We start from the raw sequence: 12,402 nt of genomic DNA on the forward strand, positions 1-12,402 counted from the left end.
GTAAACTTTACTTACAATTGTTGCACTTCAGATGCAAGCCCCAGGCAAGAATCTTTGGTAACTGAAACTATAGCAGGAGAAGGGTGAATGGAGTTTCTTGTGTTGCAGGAGTTAGTTATTGTAGAGATGGGAAGGATGAGAGGAATATGAGGCTGATTTATTCCATAGAAGAAGGCAATAAGAGGGAAGGTGAAATCCAATCCGTTTCAGGGGGTAACAGAGCACACAAAGTTACTCAGAGGCCAGCATGGAGCAACTGACTCATGGCCATGAGCTGCCAACAGAAACGCCTCCACACAGCTAGAGGCAGAGCACAGGGTCCAATGGCAGCAAGCCTAAGAACCATGTAACACAGGGGGAGCAATAAGGGCAGTCCTTTGAACCTATAAGGCACCCTGGAAAACTTAAGTTAGGTTGAATAGGATTCAAGCTCTCCCGATGGTGAGAGAAAGTGGAGGGGGGGCCTCTTAAAGAAAAAGGCTCACAGATTTTTATAATAGGTTACAAACAGTACTTCATTATTAAGAACCCTCAGACGTGAGGACTGCACTAAACAGTTAAACTACAGAACAGACAGATACAAACATGTACCCACTGCTGGGGAGAGAACTGATATTTTTTAGATTCAAATGTATTTTTGACATTTATACACAACACGTTTTTTCTGCGTTTTCATCTATATGTGATGTAATTTCTGTTTCCTTCCCCTTTAAAAGCCATTAGTGTCTTCCTCCTTTTTTAGAGAAATTTGACATTCAGATTAAGGTGAGCCTGTATTGCCACAGAAAACCCCCTGAAGCAGTTTTCTATGAAACACGGCCCTGTGTTGAAGTATTGCCTAGACAATTTGCTTTAGTGAAGCTAAGTATTTTTTTTGTCTTCTTTATTGGTTCACTCATGAGCTGAACATGTACAGTGGTTTAGTCTTTTGGGCATTTGTAATTCTTAAAATCATCATAAAAATACCAGCAAATAAGGATCTGTAACTAGTAGCCTATATAGTTACAATTAATAGACTAGGTTTGAGAATGGTCCTACAAACATAAATATTCCTAAGCATGAGGTTTCACAATTCCATAGGAGATAATATTCAAAGCAGTTACAGATGTAAATGTAATATACTATCGTAGCAATTTTCAAGAGCCACTTACATGAGTAAAATGCATTTACATGTATAAAACCTAGTTTTATGTGTGTAAATCCTTTTGAAAATTACCCCCGTAGAATATTGCTGACTGGGATTTCTTTGTCATTTCATTTGTTTCCTATTCATCCTGGGTGATTCCATTTGTTTTGGGCATTTTTTTGGGAGAAGTCCATAAACCATTATTAAGCTGGACTTGGGGAAATCCACTGCTTATCCCTGGGATAAGCAGCATGGAATCTGTCTACCTTTTGGGATCCTGCCAGGTACCTGTGTTGTGGATTGGACACTGTTGGAAGCAGGATACTGAGCTTGATGGACCTTTGGCCTGACTCAGTATGGTAAATCTTATGTTTTTATTAATCTAAGTGCTCACACACTTTAGATGCCATTTCATAGCCATTTGAATCCACCATGAATTTCACCCACCCAGAAGTGAGCTTATGCTCACTTTTTTTTAATATAGAAAAGTAGTCCAATCAAAAACTTCCTTGGACAGATCTTCTGTTGCTGACCTGGACTGACTTCTGCCCTTGCTTTGCTGTTCTCCGCCTATCTTGACCTCTGCCTGCCATACACCAGGCCAGAGAAGTCCTGCTGGTCGCCAGAACCTGTGGGCTTAACCTAAGGGGAGGTAACTGGCCAGGCAGAAGACCCTACTCTGCTCTGCCATAGAGCTCTGTAGTAGCCAGGTAAATCTGACTTTAAAACTTTCTCCACTGATCAGCTAAATTTATCTTCCCAGATTCACAGATTGCACAAATTTAGGCAGTCTGAAAAGTGGCACCTCAGGAGTTGTCCCTGGGGTAGGTTTTGAGTTTAACTGGTTAGCATGGATTTTCAACACTAATAGGGTCATATATCAAAATGCACTAAGGCATTTTCGCATTCATTAAGGGCTTATCGCATGCGAAAAGCGTCGTTAATGCCTGAGATAGCACCATATCGTATGGTGCGATGCAAATCCGAAAAAGAGGAGGAGTTAGGGGTGGGTTTATCATTTTGCGAAGCCCTATTGCATGACTTTAACTACACCTTTTTCAGTAGTGTTAAGCCATGTCTCCAGGAGCACCAGCCAGGCTATCCAGGCCCAGAGAGAGAGAGAGAGATTTGTGCAGTGTTCTCTCAACCTAGCTTGGTGGATTCTCTACCTGGGTAACATAAAGCTAGGTTGAGAGAACATTGCACAAATATGGTCTTTGAGTGAGTTTCCTCACTCCAAGAGTCATCAAATCTTCATAAGAGAGCACTGTTCTGTTCGTACGTCTCACTTTGAATGTCAACGTGGCCCCTAACCCCCGCACTAATACCTAAACCTCACCTCGAGTTACTAGGTGGGTCCTCCCATAGAGCTATAAATACCTATCTAGGGTGAGGGCATTATGTCTAGGTTCTCTCTCTCTCTCTCACACACAGCTCAATACAGTAAAGTGGGGCCGCGGTTACCCCACTCCTAACCCACTTTCTACTCACTTTCCGGCCACGTTAGCCCTTCCTGTGATACACTATCCCCTTTAACCCATCCTACCTGCGTTAGAGGCAGGGGTAATGGTAGACGGCAAACTTTCCCCCAAAAGGAAACCTCTAAAAACCTAAAATCCCCTCCTCCCGAAGTGACTCGACATTACTTTGTTGTTTTCTTACCTTTTGTTGCTTTTCATCCCCGTCCCTTCTCTGCCACCCTCCAGAGGGGGCAGCCGGCGGCGAAAGCGGCTCGCAGCGGTCCGGCCAACGAAAGAACGCTTCGCTCCGCTCGTGCCAGAGAGGGCACAGAACAGTGGGCTCTCACCTCACGCCGAGCCAGGAGAACCGGGACCTGCGCGGGGGAAGGGGGGAGGAACGCTGCAAGCCGCTTCACAATCTGTCCGAGCCAGGAAGGAAGGAAGGATTGGGGTGGATGGAGCCCTAGCTGTTGTACTGCTGTTGCCGAGCCAGGAGAACCGGGACATGCGCGGGGGGGACCGCTGCGAGCCGCTTTCGCCGCCGGCTGCCCCCTCCGGAGGGCGGCAGAGAAGGGAAGGAGCTGAAAAGCAACAAAAGGTAAGTTGGCACATGTCGAGCCGCTTTGGGAGGAGGGGATTTTCGGTTTTTAGGTTTTCCTGGGTTAAAGTTGGGATCCACTTCCTGGTGCCTGTCATTTCAAATGTCATTTGAAATGACAGGTACCAGCGCACCCAGGATACTGTATAGGCGCTGTATTAAGCGCCTATACAGTAAAATGGGTTGCACGGGCCTAACGCTTCGCCTAACGCTTTGCATACGCGGCTTGCATTTGCAAGCAATTTAAATAGAGTATCGAGCGGTATGTGATCAGAACAGTGCGTGGGGCAAACGAGGGTGCGCCCGGCACTGCGGCACTCTTTCTAACGCGGCCTTACTGTATCGACCCGACAGTAAACATGGTCCCCCAGTGGTTGTATGTAGGAAATACCAGATTCTGGCACTTATCTCAAAGTGCAAAAAAGTTATTGCAATTTGCAGTAACTTAGCTCTTCACATAGGTATTAGCATAAATTGCAATAAACTGCCTATTACCATAAAACACACCCCTTTTTCTATCACAGGCGATATTTAATGCATTTTGATAAATCCAGGCCTAAGAAGGCTAAATTTAGCAAGATACCTCCAGTAGCACAAATAGCTGAATTAATTAAATCTAGCTGAACAAACCTAGCTTCTCAGCAGCTAAGTGGAAACTGATGTCTTAGTGAATCAGGCCCTGCATCTTGTGGGCAATTTACATTACAAGGCACATCTGTGCTGATTTTAAAGAGTCCTATGAACCATAATATCTAATTCTGACAGACTCCCACATAAATTCTGTTGCATTAATAAGAAGGGTAAAATTTAAGAGAACATTTCTGGAGTTTTTCCATATAATTAACACTATTGACTTTTAACAGATGTCTTAACTAGACATTATTCTTAATGGTAGCATTACAAGAATTTACAATCAGGCTTTTAAATATTAGATTAACAACAAAATGAGCTGGCGCAATAACAGAGTGGTTGATTTTCAGCACTGGCAATGTGAAAATATGGGCTCATTTCCTAGTTTAAACTCATGATTCTTGGCCTAGTTAGGGTTGGGAGCAGAGGGGATGATCTAGACACACAGAGTCTTGAATGAAAGCTAAAAGTAAATTTTCAAATGTTATTCAAAGGCTACAATAGCAAATAGGCGTTATACATTTAAATATAACAGATATATAGACAAAAATTACACTCCTTTTAGATCCCAGTTTCATAAGGATTTTTTTTTTCTGTGGTGTGCACATAGATAGGTTAGGCTGAGGGAGATCACAAGTCTATCTTTTTTCCTTCTGTCAATTTCTTAGTGGTTATCCAGGAGAAGGAAAAAAGAAATGCTAAGGCAATTCTTTCTTCCATTTGATGGATTACATTCATGTTCTCATGATGGCATCTTTCCGGATCAGCACCTAAAAACCAGGCATTCCATTAAGTCACATTTATTTTACTACTGCAGGACCTGATCCAATAAAAAGATTCTTATAAAAATAGGACATCTGAAAATCACATAAATTAAATTATTGACAAGAATGCCATGGAGAAAATTTTGCAAAACTTGTAGGCATATGAGCACCTAACATTCTAGACATATTTATGACAATGCAACTAATTTATAAATATTGAATCCCTAATGAGGTTAATATTCATCACTCCTTAGCTGGCTAAGTAGGAACTTATCTGGCTAAGTTGTGGTGGCTGAATACCCGATCTCGTTCAGCAGCTGCCACTTAGCTGGATAAGTACTTATCCAGCTAAATATTTAACTGGATAAGTGGTGAGCGGGATTTAAGAATTCTGAGGAGGAGCTACTTATCCAGCTAATTTAACTGGATAAATAGTGATGTTCAACTTATCCGATTAAGCTAACTGGATAAGTTAGACCTGCTCAATAGCTGGTCTAAAACTAGCTGGTTAAGACTTATCCAGCTAATGAGTGATTTATTCAGAGATGTTCAACAGCATAGCCATACTGTTGAATATCCCTTGTAAATTAATTGGATAAGTCTTATCCAGCTAACTTACTTAACTGGCTGTTTGAATATCTACTCTAATAAGGCTAACTATAGGGGGTCATTTTTCAAATCGCAATGGGCGATTGCGTGTTAACGCCCTAATGCCGGCAATAACTATCGCTTCACGAATAAAAAATGTAAATTAGGGAAAGGGGAGGGGTTTGGGCGGGGTTTAGGAAAATGTGTGTCCTGTAGCGCTGTGGGAGATAATGTATCACGCATTATCACCTGCATTAGTGCCGGAAAGAGCTACAGCTATTTCATGGGCACTACGGGGGTGATAGTGGGCAGCGCAGCCACAACCATGATGGGGGGAAAATGCACCACTGTGATGCGGTCACCTGCTCACTATCGTTTCCCGCCCCTTCTTTTTCACGGCTCATCATTCCGCTATATTTATAGTGGAATGATGAATCCAGGAATAAGTGTTTGCTTTACTTATCCTTGCAGTGCAAGTACGGCCTACACAGTTGAAGGGCATGGTGTTGTAACCCAAATGTTTGGACAATGTGATGGTAAAGGGAGAGAAACAAAATCCTCTCACTGATCTGTAGTTGTTATTAGTAGTAAATTCAAAGTTTTTTTTTCAATTTGCTATTTATCTCAGAATATGAATAAAGAAGAGTTAGTGGGCTTGAATTCTCAATAGTTAATAGAACTAAAATAAGAATTTTTAATTTAGTTTTTTCTTCATAGACAGCAGAATGAATTAGCCAAGACATGGGGTGATGTCATCTGGTGGCACCAAATGGACTTCTCTCTCTTAGCTACTGAGAATGTGCAGGAGTTGCCTTGTTAGTCTTTTGTCGTCCGAGCATCATAATGGATATGTACCTCTATCTCCCTTTTTTTGCTGGAAAATTTTTCATAAATTCTTTCTTAAAAGTTGCCTCACTGTTTTAGTAGCCTCCAAACAGCACTTTTCAGTGCTACCTATTTAGAAAAAAGAAAAAATGTCCTCACAATGTGGAGTACGAAGAAAGCCACAGCAAGTGGTTTTAAAGATTGCATTTGCAGTAGAATGAGTATTACTGATGGACATCAATTGTTTTACCAATGCCTGGGACCGGACCATAACCAGGCCAACTGTTATGATTGTAGTTGGATGTCCACAGGTACCCCAAGATTGAAGGCCTAGAAAATGGAAGAACTGCGTAAGTCTCTTAGAAGCTGCAGTTGGTGGTCTTCTTGAAGTGCAGCCTCGTCTGCCTTCCTGGAAATAGAGTTGAGCAGGAGCTAATCCAAAGTATCTCTCCCATTGGCAAAACAGGCCAAATCCTCTGTGTCAAGTAAACAGATGTGGTATGCATTGAAGAAAAAGAGGCATCACTCTGCATCAAAGAAGCATTGAGCCTCAAGTGGTTTGGAACGGTCAACACATGCACACTGGTGCCATTGGAGCACAAGGCCCTGGCTCATCAAAGCACAAGATCCCAGCACCACTGGCATATACCTTTTTTTTTTTTTCAATGCATTGAGCCCCAGATCATTGAGCCTCGACATGCAGCAGTATACTGGCCTACCCAGAATGTTAATGGGCAGATGGAGATATTTCTCAAGGCCACGAGGGCTGGAAGAGGAGGAGGCTGTTGCTGTCGCTAATTAAGTGGGGAGAGAGTGAGTGAGCGTGCATGTATGTGTGTGTTATTTAAGAACCTGTTTTTATGATTGAGAGCATGTCTGTAAGTGTGATTGAGAACCTGTGTGTGAAGTGAGAGCATGTGTATGTATGATTAAGAGCCCGTGTATGAGAGAGAGAGCATGTGTGTAATTGTGTGATTGTGAACCTATGTAAGTAAGAGAGAGAACTTGTGTGTGACAGAGAGAGGAGAAATTTGCAAACAATCCCCCCCCCCCCACACACACACACTAATTCACAACAATCTCAGGGCACCTGGAAATCAAACGTTTCCAGGTATGGAGAACAGAGCATATTTTAATCCTTATTTTTAATTATTGGGTTTTTGTGTCTGCAGTTTTGAAATATTTACTTGGTGTTTAGAAATTTTTTATGAGTTTTTAATTATTGAATATACCATTCATCAGCTGTTTTGAAATCTGTTTTTTTTATTAATATGTTTTTACTGCTATTGATTTTATATTTCTTGCTTTATTTTATGAGAACTGGTGATTTCTCTTTTTTCTTTGTTGCACTGCATACAGAGACTCTGGCTTGTTGTGGTTTCCAGTTCAGTTTCTGACTGCATGTTTCTATTTATGCTTTATGGTCTCTTTATTCTTTATTAGGTGAGGGTCTGCACATGTGACTGTGGTGAGGTATAATAGGGATGTGAATAGTTTTTGAACGATTAAAATTATCGTCAGATAATTTTAAAGTCGTCCTAAATCGTTAGAGTGCACGATACAATACAAATGCCCCCGATTTATCGTCAGGGGCATTTGTATTGTATCGTTAAATAGGGCACGGGAATTATTTGGGGGAGGGCGGGAAAACCGGCACACCAAAACAACCCCTAAACCCACCCCGACCCTTTAAAACCAATTCCTTACCCTCCCCCACCCCCCCAAAATGTTGTTACCTAGTGGTCCAGTGGGGGGGGGGGGGTCCCGGCGCGATCTCCCGCTCTCGGGCCATCGGCGCCATTTTGGCTGCTACTAATTAAAATGGCGCCGATGGCCCAATAAAAAAAAAACAACCCACCCGACCCTTTAAATCGACCCCCCCCCGACCCCCCCAAAACCTTTTAAAATTACCTGGTGGTCCAGGGGGGCCTCGGGGAGAGGAGAGATCCAGGGGGGCCTCGGGGAGAGATTTCCCGTTCCCAGGCATCAGCTGTTCTAAAAATAAAATGGCGCCGATGCCCCTTTGCCCTTACCATGTGACAGGGTATCCGTGCCATTGGCCTGGGGGGCGTGTTGGGGGCGTGTCGTGGCGGTGCATCATCGGGGGGCAGGGCCGCGGGCGTGGTTCCGGCCCGGGGCGTGGCCAAGGCCTCCGAAACTGCTTCCGGGCTAGGGAATCGCGTGCCGGCAGCTGGCAGGCGTAACTTTTATAATAAAGGTGGGGGGGGGGGTTTAGATAGGGCTGAGGGTTGGATTAGGTAGGGGAAGGGAGGGGAAGATGGGGGTAGGCGGAAGGAAAGTTCCCTCCGAGGCCGCTCCGATTTCGGAGCGGCCTCGGAGGGAACGGGCAGCGCGCGCAGGGTTCGGCACGCGCAAGGTGCACAAATGTTCACCCCCTTGCGCGCGCCGACCCCGGATTTTAAAAGATACGCGCGTATCTATTAAAATCCGGCATACTCTTGTTTGCGCCGAGTGCACGAACAAAAGTATGCGCTCGCGTATTTTTAAAAAATCTGCCCCTTTATGGGGACTTCTAGCAATCAACCTATTTGCATCTGAGTAAATCAGAAAACTGGAAAAGTATTACTCCATTCTTCCCAGCAAGCTCAGATCAGTTTAGGAAGCTTTTCTGCTCAATTGGAATGCAGATCTCATGTATGCTTTTCCACCAATTTCACTGATAGGCAGAACAGTGCATAAGTGTTCAAAGACCAGGCTCTTCTAATCCTCATAGCTCCAGCATGGCCCAGACAAGTTTGGTTTGTGTATCTAATACAGCTATCCAGTAGTCCTCCAATCTCTCTCATGTCAGATCCATTCTTATTAACTCAAGAAGAGGTAACTTTAGTTCATCTGAACCTTCCCTCCCTCACCTTGACAGTTTGGATGTTGAGCACTCAGTGATCACTGAGTTATGCTTACCCAAGGAGATTGAAGACATACTAGTGTCTGTCAGAAAACCATCAACTAGAAGAGCCTACAGTTTTGAATGATGTCAGCTCAATACCTTGGATTCATTAGCATGTGAACCCAAAGAATTACTGAGCTATTTACTCATTCTTTCTTAGCACCTCATCAGTAAGAATGCATATAAGTGCCATAGCAGCTTACCATACTCACATCAAAGGTAAGCCTATCTTCACTCATTTGTTAGTTTCCAAGTTTATGAAAGGATTATAGCATACTAAATGTTGCGTCAGTCGTTCTTCGATGGCTTTGCCCCGCTTGTTGCACCCCTATCTTGGCTCCTCCCACTTACCTGGGCAAGATGGCTACCGCAGCATCGTCAAGCTGACTTCTCTGGTGTCTCTGGAATGGCTATGGTGCAGCCGTACGCCATTGCTCATCCCAGGTACCTGCTAGGGTGTGCGTGCGCAACTCACGTCTAAGTACACCCAGTGGCGCGAACCTCGAGGGTGTTCCCTCATCTGACGTCACGCCAATCCGGGTATATCTACTTCTCAAGATTGCTAGCTCATTGAGTTGGCAAAGGCTTGAATAGACTTGAACTGTTCCTGTCTGCGCCACTCTGCCGCTTCCCTGCTGCCTGCAGGAAGCTTTCCTTCTGCCCTTCGGGGTTTTGCTACTAACTTGGGTACCTGCTCCTCGGGGGCCCTCTGTTCTATTTTCAGGTGCCATTCAGGGAACAGGTACTCATTCCTCGAGGGCCTGCTCTACCTGCTTCAGTGCCTGTAACTACGACAACTATCTGGTGGAATCGCATCCATAACAGCTAACACTGATTGCATCCTCTAATATCTCATCTGTCTCATCCACAGTAACTCTTGCTGTGGAACCTCCTGACGTCACCTAGGAGAGAAGGACTCCCTTTGCCGAGGTCCCTGAGACTACAACTCACCACTGCCACCTGGTGGCTATCTTCAAGCTGTATAATAAAAGAGTTCAATTCCGGTGTTTTGTGTTTAGAGTCTAGCCCAGTGCTGTGGCTCCTCACGGGACTCCTCCCCGTGGGCATGGTCATCTCTACAGCACCCAAGGATCCACTAAAACACACGTAATAACATCACTAAACCTCCAGTTGTGAAACCACCTAAACATGGTTCTGGTGCAACAGATGAAGCCGCTATTTGAACCGTTGGAGTCAATTTCTCTTAAGTTTCTAACATGGAAAGTAATATTCCTTGTAGCTTAACATTAGCCAGAAGAGTCAGCTAGCTTCAGGCTTTAGTTTATTATCCATCTTGTATACAATTCTTCTACACCTACTCAAAATTTCTATTAAAAGGTAATATCAGCTTTCCATATCTATCAAGCCATTGTGTTATCTACTTTTTTCCCCGAGGCAACATTCACATGAAAGTGAGAAACCCATTCATATCTTAGTCTGTAAAAGCGCCTTGGCTTACTACAAAAGAAGAACTCAGTCCCATCGTCAGGCTTCACAACTATTAGTCTCTTATGATCCTAACAGACTGAGCATAGCGGTGGCCAAACATACATTGTCCAACTGGCTAGCAGACAGCATCATGCACTACTAGAGTTATTTATTTTTTTGTATTTATTAGTCGCAAATGCATATGTCCTAGGTAGCATGCAAGACAAAACAATCATAAAATAATATATGCTAGCAGGCCTACAAAATACAGACACCATTAAAGCTCATCAAGTTAGAGCCATGGCTGCACTAGTGGCTCATCTGAGAGCAGTGCCTCTTGAAGAAAACTTCAACTTGGTTGTTAGAACACACCTTTGCACCCATTACTGGCTGGATATCCTCTCAAGGAGTAACAGTAAATTCAGACAAGAAGTTTTGCATAGGCTGTTCACCCAGTGGCCTACTCTCCATGGTGGAGCCCAGGTTATTTACTTAATAAACACTCTGTAGCAATCTTAAGCTTAGGATTCCCCACCTCTCATGGCTAATTCAGCCCTGCTTGTTGATGGACAAAGCAAGTTTGCTTACTGTAAATGATGTTTTCAGTAGACAGCAGAACGAATTAGCCATGATAAATGCCCCCCTACCTCTCGGAAGAGTTGACGACCTATCTAGATTTAGGTCTAAAATCAACTGAGAGGGCTCATGAGGCAATGCCCATGTGGGAATTCCTGCACATGCTCAGTAGAACAAAAGCTCTGCTAAGAGAGAGAAGTCTGTTCGGTACTGTCAGATGAAGTCATCCACATGTCATGGCTAATTCATCCTGCTCTCTCTGAAGAACACCATTTATGGTAAGCAATCTTATTACATTGTCCTTTTTTATTTTAGCCCCTTGGAACTCTGTTTTATTAAGGTGTGTGTAGGTGGGGATATCAGGAGGAAAGAGACTAAGAACATTTCTTAAAATTGAAATTCACCACTTTAATTTGCAAAATCAGGCAGGTTAAACTTTTTGTGCACTAAGTAGCCCATGTACCAAAATTGCATTACACTGAATATGTATGCTAACTGTTGTTAATACTTGTTAATTAGCAGTCTATGTACTAAGCCCCTGATATTGGGCGCAACCCACTGTTCAAGCCATGCCCTTGCTCAGGGCGGCGGCCTGGGCAGGGCAGCAGCCTCAAGGCCATGACCAAGTTGAGTCGGCTGCTGGCGAGGCCGCCCTGCAAAGAAAAGGAGGAGCCACAGGCCATAGCAGCGAAGAGGTGGAACTTGCAGGGCCCCGTGGCGGTTCCCAACTAGCCATGCAGCAAAGATGAGAGATTTGCAGGACCGTGCGGTGAAGCAGAGAAGGAGCCTTAGCGCTGCACTGTGAACAAGAGGAGCCCTAGGGCCACTTGGTAGTTCCCAACCAGCAAAGAAGAGGAGGAGCCAAAACTGCAGGAGGGTGCCTAGAGTGGTTTGTCATTTTTAGGCGTTTCCCAGAATCCCAATCTGATATCATAGAGAAAGGGAGAAGCATTTCCCTATTCAATACCCAACTGGTCTGGAAGCGTATGTCTCAGTTTTGTGTGAGCAATTGTTTTGGAGATTTGTGTGTGGATTGTGGAGAATCTCAATTCTTGGCTCTGGAGGATTTCCCCCCCTGCCTGTGATTCCCATTCTACAGCATGTGAAGGAACAACAGTAACTCACTACAAGAGAAGAATTTCTAAATTTTTTTTTTTTTTAGAAGATTTTGTGTCCAGTTTTGTATTGGGAGGAAGTTCTACCCTCCCTTTCTACCCAGGAGAAGGGAGTGAGGATTTCATCTGTTTGCTGCATGATTGGACTTTCAAACTGAGAGATCCATTTTTTATTTCAAAGAAGAGAATGGGAAATGGAAAAGGAATTCAGGCAGAGAATTCCCCATCAGAGTTTCTACCCATGAACAGAGAGGACTGAGTGGATGGGACTCTGGGAGAGCCTCAGGGATTTTTTCCTTCATCTTGGAAAGAAAGACCCATTTTGGATAGGGAACCCCTTTGCCTTGCTATCTTCCAAACTCTGGAAGGAGAGGTCATCTTAGG

Source organism: Rhinatrema bivittatum, chromosome 4 (genome assembly GCF_901001135.1).
Source record: "Rhinatrema bivittatum chromosome 4, aRhiBiv1.1, whole genome shotgun sequence".
In the NCBI taxonomy this organism is placed as follows: Eukaryota; Metazoa; Chordata; class Amphibia; order Gymnophiona; family Rhinatrematidae; genus Rhinatrema; species Rhinatrema bivittatum.